The following is a 14,955-nucleotide window of genomic DNA, read 5'->3' as shown; positions in this document are numbered from 1 at the left end:
TGGCACATCAATACCTGCCGTTGCCAGAAGGTTTTTGTGTCTCCTAGCACAGCCTCAAAGCATGGAAGAGATTCCAGGAGACAGGCAGTTCATCTAGGACAGCTGGACAGGGCTATAGAAGTCCTTCACCTATTGATTGCTATGTCAGTCGAACTGAATTGAATTGATTCAAGCTGAATTTTGTTAATGCTTGAACACTAAGTAGAGGATGCATGTAGCCTAAAATTTTATACAGTTACCTGTGACAGTGCATCTTCAGCCATTATGTTGACTAGCCCAAAGGTAATCTAACAGGTAGTGTAACAAATTCTTTTCTGTAAGTAGTAAGCGATTAATAAAATTAATACAATTCTTTTTTGAGTAGCACTACCAAGCCTTATAGAAAATATTGTCCTACCTTAATTTTTTACACTGTTTTATGCTCCAAGTCCCCTTTTTTATTAAGAAAACAGAGACATGAAGTTTTGTTCTTATCATGACAGACTTAAAGTATTTATAGAAGCTCTTATGCCACATTCATGCTACATACAGCTTACAAAAACAGTACAATAATTTTGTATTTAAGTATCTTAGCTACTGTCTGTGGCAAAGCTATGTATTTGTGTCCCACTTCAAATTTGCAGCTGGGATATAGTGTGAGAAAAATTAGAAAGAGTGCCAAGAAACAGAGGGTAAAATGTGTGGGAAAGTGGTAGAAGACAGGTGTAGCGGCATGATTTTTTTTTAAAGTGGAGCCTTGTGCGGGAAAAATAAAAGGAGAAAGACAAAATACTCACGCATGCAATCACACACATACAAATAAACACACCCCTCTTCAGAACAGACAGAAGGGCACACAAGTCCAGTGGTCCACATAAATTGCATAATATCTTATCTTTTAGTATACACTAAAAATGTCCCACAGACTTGAATACCACGTAAGGGTCAATGCAACCCAAGTCATTTTTTGTACCTAAAACTAACAAGAAGTGTCAGACAGAAATTACTTTATCTTTAAAGCATATATTATATTAGCAGTTTTGGACATAAGTGGCAAGTTTTATCTTCCATACAAAAAGAACAGCATATCAGAAAACACAGACTGTAATTCTAAATAAAAAAATCAGATTGTTTTTTAATCTGAAGGATTTACAACAAACTGTGAATCAGTCCTGCAGTCTTTCAATTTTAAAGACAAGATGGCCAGACTCTCCAAAAGATATACTAAAAAATACTGCAGACTGCAATATCCCGACCACAATATTAATAAAAAACTGCACCAGTTGAGGGCTGTCAGAGTTCAAAGTGTTTGCTCTACAAAATTAGGATTCAAAAATGAAGATCTAAAAAAATTCTGTAACACTGGCTTTAGCTTTAAAACTACGACTGTGCTAACACTTCTTTGATCACCAGTTAAGAGAGTTAAAAAAAGGAAAAGTCCGTTTGTTTCCAACTGCATCCAAAATGCTGTTAAAATGTGCATGCACTACATGTTTGTTTATATGGGGGAAAGAAACGATCTAAATTGTAGTTGAATCATGAGTTAATTGAATTATAAGTAATTGAATAAGTAGGTAATTGAACATATCTGCATCCTGTGTCAGAGTCTTTGACTTACATTGATTTGGCCTCTTCTTCTATCATCTATGCACTCTTATTGTCAGAATGTTGCTGCAGATCGCCTCATATCATTAATCAATTATTCACCAGTAGCCTGTTAATGTTTAATGAGTGAGGCTGCTGCGGTCAATTACTAATGAATTGTGGTCATGGTGAGAAAGCTCAGAGGATAGGCCAGATCAGATACTATACAGACTGTGTGTGTGTTTGTATACATATACCTGAAAACACTCATTGCTTGCATTGGTATTTGTATATGTAAATTACATTTTTGTAAGTTACACGATAACAATACTAAAATTAACAGTAATTAAGGGTCATTATTTATTTTGTATTTTGTTTGTTTTGTTTTTGTTTATTCCCCTTTGTGTATGTTTGTTTATTTATAGGTTGTTGTTGTTTTTTTTCTTATATTGATTTCTTTGATTATATATTCTTCACTATATGATTTATTTGGTTTTTTTTTAGAAAAACAGATGCTTTTTGGCAGTTTGTTCATTTATTTGTTTTTATGAATTGTCATAAGGCTGTGATTGCACCAGGCTGAGAAAGTAATTACAGACACCATTCTCCCCAACATTTTCCAATCCCTCCCGAGGCATTCCCAGGCTATATATCAACTCCTTTTGACACAAAGAAGCAGCAGGTATACCCCAGAGGTTGAGCCGTGTCACACTGTTCTGCAATCTAAATATTTTGGTCAACACTCAGAGCTCCTGACCAGAGGTGAGGTTTGTGACTTCCAGCTAAGCTCCCACTTCATCACAAGAGTCCTTTTGTTGCCTGGAGTGAACAATCCACTCTGCTTCAGCAGGAAACCATGCCTCAGACTTGGAGGTGCTAACTCTCATGAAACTCAACTTCAAACAATCCCAAATGGGAAGTGAAACCTGTGATCTAACAAAACTAAAAGAAGCATATCAACTGCAAAAAGCAGAGGCTGGACTGTACACACTTCTCATCCCAACTTTGCCTTGAGATTCTGTTCATAAATCTATGCGTATATGAAATATGAATGAAAATAGGATCTCAACAAGGGGTCCTCATACTGTTGAACCCAGTGTACAATTGCTTAGGGGACATGGCCATAAGCCAACTCAAATCATTAAAACAATTTAGATTGGAAATGATTCATATTGCCCATCCAAGTGACAGCCTCCTTTTCAGCACCCTGGAATAAAGTTTTTTGGGAGGAGGCTGAACAGTATGATACTCTGTTAGTAAACCCTCAGTCCACTAACTGTTTCTACACAGAAACTATCCCCAGCCTCCATGTGACAGTGAAAAGGTGTGGCAGTATGTAGGGATGTAGTGATTCCAATCCCATTATCAACATCACTTATCAGTTCTCTTATCTATCCTCATTGGGTTCTCTTTGGCTCTGCTTTGAGAGTCACCACCATCGCTAAGCAACATATCAAAGACATTACATTTTTGCAAATTAACTACATGCTGTGTGGTCAAATGTTTGTGCATGTTGTGTGGGCAAACATACTTTTCTTAAAAGTACTGCAGTATGTTACGCCCTGTAGAAAGAAATGTGTTACACTACTCTTCACAGTACTTTCACATGAAATGCTCATAGTTACCATTTCATAATATAAACCTATTGGCTACAGTCCCACAGACCAACACAAATCCTAATGAGGACTCTTGGTATTTACGTATGAACACCAGAAACAGCACATATGGAAACCAGCACAGAGACTTCAGAGTGAACAGCACAGTGATTCTACTTTATAAACATGAATAGGTGGAAAAAGAGGCTGCAACCTGATTGCTCATCTCTGCTTTTGTTACCTGTTGAAGTTCAGGATCTGGCTGCAGGGCTGGGTTCTGGATTCTAGCTTAGCATTAGCATGCAATCTGTGCAGGTGCTTGCAATGAGCGAAAGTTTATAATGCAGTTGTTTCTGCCCTGGATGCAGTTTCTACTTCACTCTTGTCTTTTTGTGCAGTAAAAATAAAAAATAAATCCACACTGTAACCTGCGCCACTAATTTCCTCGCCTGCACAAAAACTGAAATCAGCTGATTGTAGCGCAAGTTCAGCGGATAAGTGGAACTGATAGGCAAGCAAACGAAGTATTACAAGTGATTCAACTAACAGGAACCAGTTCCCTATAAAAGCCAGTTCTCGGTTCAATCCCCAATTATATTGATCACCATGGATGCCAGGATGGGCTCTGGGGTAGGTTGTACTGTAAACCTGGCAACCAGCAAACCAGGGGACCTTGGTATTCTAATAGCATTAGAAAGCAATAAACCATAAAACACAATGAGAATGAGAAAAACAGTGGGAAATAGAAACACAGATTAGAATTCTTGTTTTTGCTCTTCACTCTTTTTTTTCTCTACTAGAAATTTGCATATTTGCATAGCAGCAAATAATGTTTAGATGTAAAACATGGCAGACTGAGGCTGTGCCAGGTGAGTCACTGTTCAGTGACAAAGTATTCAGTACAAAGTTTTTTTGCGTGTATGTGTGTGTGAAGGGGGGTGACTGATGAGCAGACGAACACGAGACAGGTCAGTGCACGTCCTGTGAAGTGTTTTTGGCCCACAGTCTGTTGGCCATGCCTCTGTAACCAGGATAATTAGAGCCCAACCCCCTGTTAGGAGCCATAAACAGCCAAAAACAACATTAACCATTTGATACACAATCCCAAACACACACATTATTATCTATTCATCTAAAACAAATTTAGGGCAAATTTGATATGCGTCTTAATTTCCAAATATGAACATTGTGTTCGTATGCCAGCTACACACTGGCAGACTTTTGTGGAGTAGCGACTGTGACAGCATCTACGCTATTCTGAACAGACCATTCCAGTCTTTTGAATGGGGCCTTAGCAAGAGAAGAGAATGTTATCAAGGAAGTATTCAAACCGAACAAAAAACCTGGGTTACAGGGTTTTGGTTGTTTTTTTTGCAATGCATGTTTACAAAAAATGTGAACTGTAGTCATGTGTAAAAGAATGTCTACATTTTTAGGGTTTCATATATGAGAACTTACCAGGTCCTAAAATTGCAACATCAGGTACAGACAACCTCAGCTGAACAATATCATGTCATTGTTTATTAATACAATCTAAGCCAATATGTGTAAAGGTGTAATGTGTGAAAAACTAAGTTGCCTATCAATCTGGGAACTGTTATGAGGCCTCCAAACAAATTGAACTCCATCACTCTACATTAACAGAGATTATTTACTTTTTCTTATTATTATATTGTTCATTTATAATTACTCACAATTATTCATGTTTTTCAAGCAGAAAACATTTTAGACAGCTGCCTATCTTCCCGAGAGTGGACATCGCAGCATGTTAAATGATACAGTCAGTATTTGTACAGTTAGCCTTGTTTGAAGCCTCTTCTCTCTACAAAGAACATGGCAACATGCTTAGGTTTGCAGCGACACATCTGAATAAACAACAGCACTTAACAACACTAACCATAAGACTCAATTTAAAAAATATACTTCTTTTATGTCAGACAGAAATTTCCCTAATCGCCTCAAGCTTTATGTTTCTATGAGTTCTTTTGTCCACTTGGCAACATCACAAGTGACCACACTGACCAAAGCAAATGGACGCTTGTGGTTATAACTAGACCGGTTGTCTGACCAACACTGGGCACACTTCTAAGCACACTCGCTCCTCTGTGTGAAGCTCCATCCATCACGAGGCCAAGAAAGGACAGAAGACCATGGGAAATGAAGCATGGTTAATTCTATTAGCGCATGGACACAAACAATCTGTGGGGAATCAAAGAAGAAGGAAACATAATCCCAGCAGAGCCATTTCCTGCTGCATGAGCTGGAGCAATTCACCATGATAAGGCAAAACGTTAAATTCCTCTACAAATACACATAACAGTATGAGGTAGTTTCATACAGTGACGTTCAGGATGTCCACATTTGCCATCTATCTCATTCATTTCTCTCTCTCTCTCTCTCTCTCTCTCTCTCTCTCTCTCTCTCTCTCTCTTTCTCTCTCTCTCTGTGTTGCTCTCTTCCTCTCTCTATTTCTTTCTTTCTTTTTTCTTTCTTTTTTCATTCTTTCTTTCTTTTTGACTCTGCTGTCTGTGGGGAAAGGCCTGGCACAAAGCTCTCAAGCTGAGTGACCCTTATGGGACAAAGCTGGCTTTCTAGGCTTTTTGCATATATGCATGCCATCCAGACAATGAGGCCTTTATTAGAGTAGCCAGCATCTCCGAGCTGGAACGACAGGGATGAGGAATGGAAGTCCGAGAAAGCTGTGACTGACACTGGGCACAAGTGAGAGTGTGTGCATTTCCCACCTCTTTCCCATGCATGTGTGTTTCACAGAGGTGTGAAGTGGATGCTCTTACCCTTTCTTCTTCAGTTAACTAAGAAATCTCTTCTCAACCAAAGCTTAATCTCACAGTTTTCTGATGCCAGGTAGCATCATGCATTGCATGTATGGAAAAACAGCCAAGCTAGTTAGAAACTTTCATGTCATAAATCTCCATATAAAACAGGCAAAACAACATGCTGTGGCCTTTAGCTGCAATCACAAACAGCTCTGAGCAAGCCCTCAGACAGGCTATCTCTATGCACTTGACTAACTTTACAATACAAAATCAAGATTTAGTCGAATGAGTGCTTGTGTTCGAGTGTGTGTCTGTGTGCATTGTACTACGTATTTCTGTGTGTATTGGTGTTGAGTAGAGAAAGAGGACGCTGTGTTACTCAATCATGCGTGAAGAGTATGTTCTGTTCAATAGGGGCTGCGCACTTGCATATTTGCATTCTAATGACTCCATATGCATAATCGTACTAGTACAGATACTCAGATGCGTACCTGTGTACACATAAACACACACCTATACCTACGCACACACTACTGAATGCCACCTTCTGTTGTTCTCCTGATGGGAAATACACAGGTAAGAGAGACTGACACCTAACTTGTGAAAAATATCATGCATCCTGTTAGTGTGACGCATGATGTAAACTTCTAGTCACATCTCCGGGGTTGGATGCCCTTCTCTTCTAATATGCCTGAGCTAGCTGAAGCATGGGCTGCATGTTTAGTGCTGTTCTTCATGCTGACAAAATTGACTGTAATAATGTGTTTTAAACATAATAGAGCCTCCATAAAATTTAAAAAAGGGGTAAGGATTTTTATATATACACCACTGCTTATGTGTTTTGAGCCGGGCTACAAGGACAGATGAATGCGAACAAATTCTGTGTCACTCTGCACCTTTATACACATAAAACATCTATTTTGGAGCAGCACACACATATACACACACCTCTCTTCTCACTCTCTCACTCTCTATCTTCACTCACTGAAGCTGGAGTTGTTGTTCTGAGTGGTAAACATGTGCTAAGGGGGGGGGGGGGGGGGGGGGGGGTGAGTGGCTAAGTTTTCTTTTTATCCAATAAAAATGTCTCCTTGCCAGATCGATTGTTGTTGCTAGGAGACTGAAGCATCCTTTGGCAAGGGGCTTCAGCTCTGCTCGTCTGTTGTTTCTCTCTCGCTCTCTCGCTCTCTCTCTCACTTACTCTCTCCTCACTCGTGCACGCGCGCTCACGGGCACACACACACACACAGCCACGGAGCTGGCGCGCAGAGCAGTGGCGCCCATCCTCTCTCTCAGTGCGACTCCTCCGAGGGATCAGGAGTAGACTAAGTCAAACTTCCAGCAGCTTGAGATTTGTGCGCAACCTTTCAAGGATCGAAGCCGTCAAGGTAGGTCAAATCTCACACATTCCTGACTGGTAGGCAGTGGTTGTCAGAGTGCAGTGAAAGAATTGACAGTCCGGGAGCGTTCAAGCGCGCGTCAGCCAATCCTACTGTAGGGAACAATTTGCTTTGAACTTTGCGCAGGATTTAAAAAGCCAGTTGTACTGCATAAACGTGCTTGTTGTTTCCTTTCAGTCACGTTCAGTAATTCTGGGTTGTGTCAGCGGGGGGAAAATGGTTGCTAATCTCTGCAGCAGATGCACGATAAAGATACAGAAGGTGAAACAAAGACTATCTGCAGTTGCGTATTTCACTCCGCGCGGAGAAGTTATTTGGGTTCAGACAAACCGCACTGAGGCATGTCCCTTGGCTTTAGGCTTCCCGGGGAAGGGTGGGCGGGTAGTCTTTGAAAAGAGGCATACAGGTGGATCCGATATCTGGATCTGGTTATTGTTTATCAATGTTACTTTCCGTTTGCATCTAAGGATCCACTTCACACCTTGCGCTAGAGGAAAGGCAAGTGGACCTGCACTGAAGGTAGAACAAGCAAAATGGGAATGTCCACATTAGTTGCTGTCTATGAGCTATACTGGCTTTAACTAGCAATGTTATATTTCTCACTAACAAGCGTAGAGGGGTAACAGAACTTAGAGGATAACTGGATAAACATATTGATTCATATAGCCAAACCCACATGTTATTACTGGCCTTTAAAAAAAAAAAAATCTTCTGCACTCTACTAGAAAAACAACTGCAAATTACAGTTTTATAAACAGTGAAAAATCATGGCCCGTGTCGGAATTCATGTAGAGCAGGTGCATTTTTATAAGCCCCGAGAGAGAGGTTGTAATTAGCTTTAATATATTAAGGGTCTATAATGTGCTGTCTTTTAAAAACAAACATAAAAACAAAAACAATGCATTTTAGGTGTGTGTATTTTTGTGTTTAATTCTTACTGGTGTGCATTTTGGACACACTTCAGAACAGATATCATTCCTGCCCCACACGACCCATGCTGAAACATGCATCAATGTGTTGAATAGTCAGTGAAAGACTTTTGATTATTCTTAATCAATTTTAACCAAAATTGTCATATTTTACTAGAATGATATGCAGCAGATAAGGATAAAATAATGTTTCTGTTATACTGGAGTTACTGTATTGAATTGGGAACTACTAGGTGATATATAATTTTACCAAACCATGATAAAATGTCCATCTGTGATAATCATATACTGTGTGTTTGTTTTTTTTAGCTCTATTAGGAATGCGATATCAAAATGATTAGGTTACTAAATAATAAGCAATGAGAATTTTTAAATTAACTATGTTGCTCAGTTAGATAAGAGTGTATTTGCTCAATGTGAACATGTTATCATTGCTTGTGTAAAATGACAGCTACATGCTTTTTCAGAATAATATATATGAATATAAAATATTCATGTTTCTATGATTATGGTTTTTATGTATATTGTAAAAATGTAATGTTTGATTAACTAGGCTGGGATGTCCTTATTGATATAAAGCAACATCAGTGTAAATTCTTTGTGAAACTTGTTGCATAACTAAGTTTAATTTAACAATTGTACAGAGAGTTTGCACATCATTAACTCTCTGCATGTGCGTGCAAGGATGACAACTATAGGTGGGGATGTAGTGACATGTTAAGACTTTAACTTGTGTTTACATGCTTATGTGTAAATGTATTTATGTGCGTTCTTCAGTGTCAGGAGATGTTAATCTGTGGGTAAGGCAGCTGAAAATTTCTCCTGCTGAATGGATGTATTTTGTTATCAAATGTGCTTACAACCTTCTGATTGTGATTTCGATTTGTTTGTATGTACTATATATGTCGAAATGGTCATGTACATTCCACACACTACACCTAACTGAACTGGATGTACTACAGAACCTCATCAATAGCTGCTGTAGAGCAGTGCAAAGTGTGTGTATGTGCATGCTTGTGTTGTATCATAGATTCTGACTTTAGAAGAAACGCTGAACACTACATATTATGGGATGATGTTTTCAGTGATGCGATGACAAAATGACTTTATTAGTTTATATATTTTTCTTATAAATCAGACGTATTAGCCAAAGTCCCTTTTCTAGAGCCATAAATGAGAGATTATGGTGAGAATTTATGTTGTAGTCAGTTCTTTAAGCTTTTATAGGACATTTAAAAAGTTTTATTATTCATGGGGCACAGTGGCAGTTAATAGCAGTTAAATCCAAAAGCGACTTGTGTATTAGAAATATAACAAAGTACTCATAGAAATTTTTAGAACGTCACCTTTATCATGACCTCTTTTCTGCAGCTATAGCCATATGTGCTGTGGGGAGCTCTAACATCCTGAAATGCACCTGCTCAACAGCTTGACAGGATTGTGCATGACAGCTGAGACGGAGGTGTGTTTAATCATAAGTTGGTGACTATATGTTACCAATAGTAGGATGTACATTAACTGCTGAGAAAAAAAGGAGAGAGGAAAAGGGGAATTTTGCTCCAAGAGTGTTTTTAAGACATTATCTATATTTTTGTTATATTCAATTAAAATTTTAGAAAGCAATATGGATATTCCATGTAGTGTTATTTATTTCTTTATTTATCTATGTGACTAATGTCCTAGCCAGTTAAAAATGGAACATAATTTTACTGAATATAAAAGGATGAGAACATTTAAAGAACTATCAAAACTGAGCAAAATTTAATAGACAAGGATGAAAATATACAAATATTTTTGCATGATTTAGAACTATTTGAAACAATCACATTATATAATTATCATTTGAAATTTTGCTGAGATGTGTGGCGCTCCAGTGAAGAGGATTAAGTGTGACTAACTGGAATATAAATAATTTTAAATAATTTCTTTATTTAATCGTTTGTGCATATGTTAAAAATATCATTTGTATGCTACATTTTTTAGAAGGATATTTTCCTGTTAAAATGTTTGATGAAGCATACGTCACTAAAACTCAAGCATAGAAAAAGCTGCCACTGACAGTCAATTACCAGCTTTTGCTCCTGCTTTACAGTAATATTCATTTAAACTGGTCAACAGTGTCTCCATACTTTTGACGCTCAGGTGTTTCTGAGGACAGCAGAGTGCTTTTTTATGCCGCTGTCCTTGGTGCTGAATTCATTTTCTTCCTGACTCGAAGTCTTTATAGGCAGTCTCATACCTACAAGGCATAAATGAAATTAACATCACACGAGATTGTATTTTCACAATTGTTATACTGATGTGAAATCATGACTTTTCCTCTTTTGTTCTGTTCTTTCTCTTTCTGGTTTCTTGTGTTCATCAACACTGAAGATGAGGGGATGAAAACATGGAATCTAATCTCAGTGTAAAGCCAAGACGAGTCTAACACAGTAAGCAGACAGGTAGGTTAAAAATGACAGTGACTTGTTTCATGCAAAAAACAAATGAACCACTTTGATGAACAAATATGGACATGAACTATGTTCTGCTTCTGCTTGTCAGTCTGCTCCATGTGTGTTATCCTGCATGGACATGTAGGTTAACAGCTGCCTCTAAGTTGCTATAAGTATGAATGGCTATTTGTCCCTATGGGATGAATTTATGACCAACCAGTGGCATCACCACGCATTAAAAGAATAAGCGAGTGTCTATTGAAGTAATTAAATGCAATAATTTGCTGCTCACCATCAGCCCGATATTTTGTTAAAGTAGGTATCATTCCATGAAGCCATATTTGCATTCAGCTTTATGTACTATACCATCATAATAAGACAGCACTATCACTTTCATGGCAGCTTCATCACAGAAACAAACAAACAAAAACACATATGGAAGTTTGTTCCAAATGAATAGATCTCTAGTTTCCCCACTTTTAAATCTGCACATTGCCAACTTGCCACATCGACGTCTGGCTTCACCTACTTGATTGTCTTGTTGTTGTTGTTTAAACATGATATTTAGGAGTTTGGCTGTACCAAGGACTGATAATTTGAATATCACTCCTACACTGACTTCCAAAAGCCAGCATGTCGAAATTTTACAAAATATTTATTTGGCATATTTTTTGTCTGTAAGACGGTTATTGACCAATAAAAGTGATGGGACATAATGCTTATAACAGTGACCTAAATTAAGGAATCCTAGAAAGCAGGAGAAGGCATCATAGAGAAAAAGTTACACTGGCATATTTGTATAAAGATTCTGGTTTTCTAGCATGTATCATTTTGGGGTTTTGTTTTTGTTTTTTTGTTAAATGGTTTCATTTTGAGGATAATTGCTGTTTTTAGTGATTCCATGTAGGGAGTAGTCATTAACACAAAAAATAGGTCCTTCATCCATTCTCGGAGACCTCCTGAAGTTCTTTTTTTGAAGGTCTTTCCAGTTTTATCATTTTTTTCTTTATAGAAACACTGTTGCTGTGCTCAACATGATCCTTTCACTGTTATGCTCCAGTGAGGAAACAGGGAAGTGTTTGGAAATCACTCCTGCTTCCCACAGCTCACCACTCATCATTAACTACAGTCACAGCATACACTGAGCTGCGCACACACTTACCAGCATCCACGTGTATACACTGCGTGCACTGACATCCCTTTTTCACTACATGCACACATGCATACATACGCGCAGGGGATGAGGCAGTGAGCGAAAGGGCAGTGGGATGTACAGCTGTGATGGTGTGTCTCAGAGAGAGATCAGACTTGTTAATAAATTATGATCTTGAGCAGGGAAACTGTGTGTGTGAGAGAATGTGTGAAATGCATAGTGAGGGGTGGCTTCCTGGTCATGCAATAGCGGCTATCGATACAAAACAAAAGTTACATGGTGCAGATGTCGTGACATTTCCAGATGTTTTATTGCTGGATTACAACCTTTTTCATCTGATGCCAATTAAAGGTTGTTTTAACTGATAGCTGATAATACACAGCGTAATAACAAGATGAAGATCCAGAACTGGGTTAGTGTTTGGAATGGGCAATTTGAAAATGGAAAAACAGCAGTACAAGTCATTATGTATGTTAATGTTAGTGTTTTATATTCCCTTTGGTAGTGTGATAGTGGCATGCAACTGAGTTTTTTATTACTTCTGTCTGTGAATATGTGATTTAAAATGGAGGGCATTCAGCTAACGGCTTTATCCCTGTTTTAACTAAACCTGTGAGGAGCACACACAGTGTCAGTTTTCTTCTTTATCTCATGTCACTGGTCAGCAGTGTTTTATAAACTGGGATAGGTAAATGACTACTGCGTGAAATACCAAGTGGTTCTGCTTTCATTTTTTATGTCATAACCAGGCAAAACTTCCTGTCACACACAGAATTGTCCAGTACTGTAAAGCGTCTCAGGTCTTGGTCACATTACAGCCATAGTAACCTTTCCTCCCCTGTTGCATCAGGTATAGTAACTACATTGTTCATACAGTATTCACCCATATTGCTCAAGTCAAACTCTCTCTATCCGACCACTCAGCGTTTCCTTGCTCACTGCTGTGCGGGCATCTGGCACACACCTGGGAACTGCATGAGAGCTGTGAATGTCATTGTGAAGTTATCAATAAATAATAGTAGGTACAGCATAGTGCCATAAGTTGAAAATGTCCTTTGGACAATTGTGAATTTAGATTTAATTTTAAATGTATTAGATAAATGTCTTCTGCAAAGCACAACGACTGAAAACAAGTATTACAACAGTGGCAGCCACTTCATTAGGTACCTCTTCAGCCACTCGTGAATGCAGACACAATATCCAATCAGGCAATAACATGGCAGCAATGCAAAGCATTTAGGCATGTGGGCTTAGTCAAGATGACATAGTGAAGTTCAAACCAAGCGTCAGCATGGGAAAGAAAAGTGAGTTAAGTGAGTTGAATGAGGCATGGTTGTTGGTGCCAGATCGGAGTATTTCAGAAAATGCTGATCTACTGGGATTTTCCCACATAACCATCTCTAGGTTTTACAAAGAAAAGAAAAACTATCCAGTGAGCAGCAGTTCTCGTGATGAAAATGCCTTGTTGATGCTAGAGGTCAGAGGAGAATGGCCAGACTGTGCTGAGCTGATAGGACAGCAACAGCAACTCATATAACTTCTAACTGAAACCAAGCTACACAGAAATGCCTCTCTGACCACACAACGTATCGATCCTTAAAGCAGATGAGCTACAGCAGCAGAAGACTTCACCGGATACCGCTCCTGTCAGCTAAGAACTGAGGCTTTAATTTGCATGGGCGCACCAAAATTAAATAAAAAATGTTGCCTGATATGATGAGTCTTGATCTCTGCTGGATGAAAATCTCAGAGGAATGTTTCCAGCACCAAATTAAGGCTGTTTTGCAAGCCAAAGGGGATCCAAGACCACAAGGAGCAAGGTGTACCTAAAGTGGTCTGTGTGCGTATGCTTTATGGTTGTTGCCTAAAAGTCAGCTTGTTTTATAGCTTTTATAATTTCTCACATATGACCCAATAAACTTAATGTTGCACTAAGTACTTAAAAATTCTCACTTCAGGTCTTATTTATATACATTTGTGCATATACGCTTTTAGTGGGTATGCATTTGTTTTGGGGGGTTTTTTTGTCTTGTTTGATATTGATAGTCACTCATAGTAAAAAAGTAAAAATAAAATCCTCCCTTGCTTTAAAACATAAACATTATTATAATATTCACAAGTCAGAAAGACGAAACTGAGCTTTTTAATATAGTTAAATAAAGACTTCCTGTTTAAATTCAGTCGACTGAACTTTTTGTGCTGATGTGGGAACAATGAATTTTACAATTACAGTGATGAGGATTCCAGGGCTAATGTGAGAGGGCAAATCATAAACTTAGTACATAATTTAAATTCTAATAATTAGTGAGGAATGTAATTGGTTTTTGCACATAACCACCTAACCGAAATCAAGCAAAGCCAACCAACATTTGGTCCTATCGGAAAGGCTTTTGTCTCTGTCCAACTCAATTAAATGTACTCTTCTAACAGCCTCAGATAGCTTATACTGTGGTCAACACTCCATTACTCTCTACCTGTCTATTAAAGCTCTGTGCACCTCATGTATCGACCATGCTGAGGACAGAGTTGCAAGCTGTGTGAACATGAATTAAGTAGGGTACCACAAGATCTGTGCCATGGTGAGTTAGACTGATGCGTCATGATGTCTCACAGGGTCATTACATGACAGTTAAGTTGATAGATGCAATCCACTGAGGAGTAATTCTACTTCTGACAGGTCCACTGCCTTCTATAGTGATAAACTGCAGGTCTGATGGATGCTTTCACACATTTCGCCACCCTTTTCTGTTTTTAGGTTGAACAGACATTCTTTAATGTTTAAATCATGCAGTCAGACGTGCTGGAGATCACAAAACCCAGGGAATGCACACATGCAGAGACATCTGACTGAAACTTAGTGGGAAAGGATAAAATATTAATCGATTTTCAACACAATGTAGAATAATTTCTAAATTGTTTTTGTGTTATTTTTGTCAATTAAATGTAAAAGTTTCTCAGATGTTGGGTGACGTTGCTCTTTCTTTGCCATCAGCTGTCAACAACTCAAACATGTTGGAGTTACGGTGATAAAACAGAGGAAAAACAGAGACAAATGTGCATATTTTATATGTTTGAACACCTTGTTTAACATTGTAACTTGACA

The 14,955-nt window shown here is 38.4% G+C and overlaps 1 protein-coding gene across 2 annotated transcripts in view; it reads left to right on the top strand.

The window, feature by feature from the left end:
• Positions 1-7,113: 7,113 nt before the first annotated feature.
• grm3 (glutamate receptor, metabotropic 3) overlaps positions 7,114-14,955 on the top strand; it is a 39,604-nt gene continuing 31,762 nt past the window's right edge. For both annotated transcript variants that reach the window (XM_026176095.2, XM_026176092.2), the window contains exons 1-2: positions 7,114-7,323; positions 10,638-10,708. The gene's annotated coding sequence lies outside the window, so the exon portion shown is untranslated. The remainder of the gene's footprint in view (positions 7,324-10,637; positions 10,709-14,955) is intronic.

The sequence above is a fragment of the Astatotilapia calliptera genome, chromosome 7 (assembly GCF_964374335.1).
Source record: "Astatotilapia calliptera chromosome 7, fAstCal68.1, whole genome shotgun sequence".
Lineage (NCBI taxonomy): Eukaryota > Metazoa > Chordata > Actinopteri > Cichliformes > Cichlidae > Astatotilapia > Astatotilapia calliptera.
Note: the sequence above shows the minus strand (reverse complement) of the source record. Positions and strands in the feature narration are given on the sequence as shown.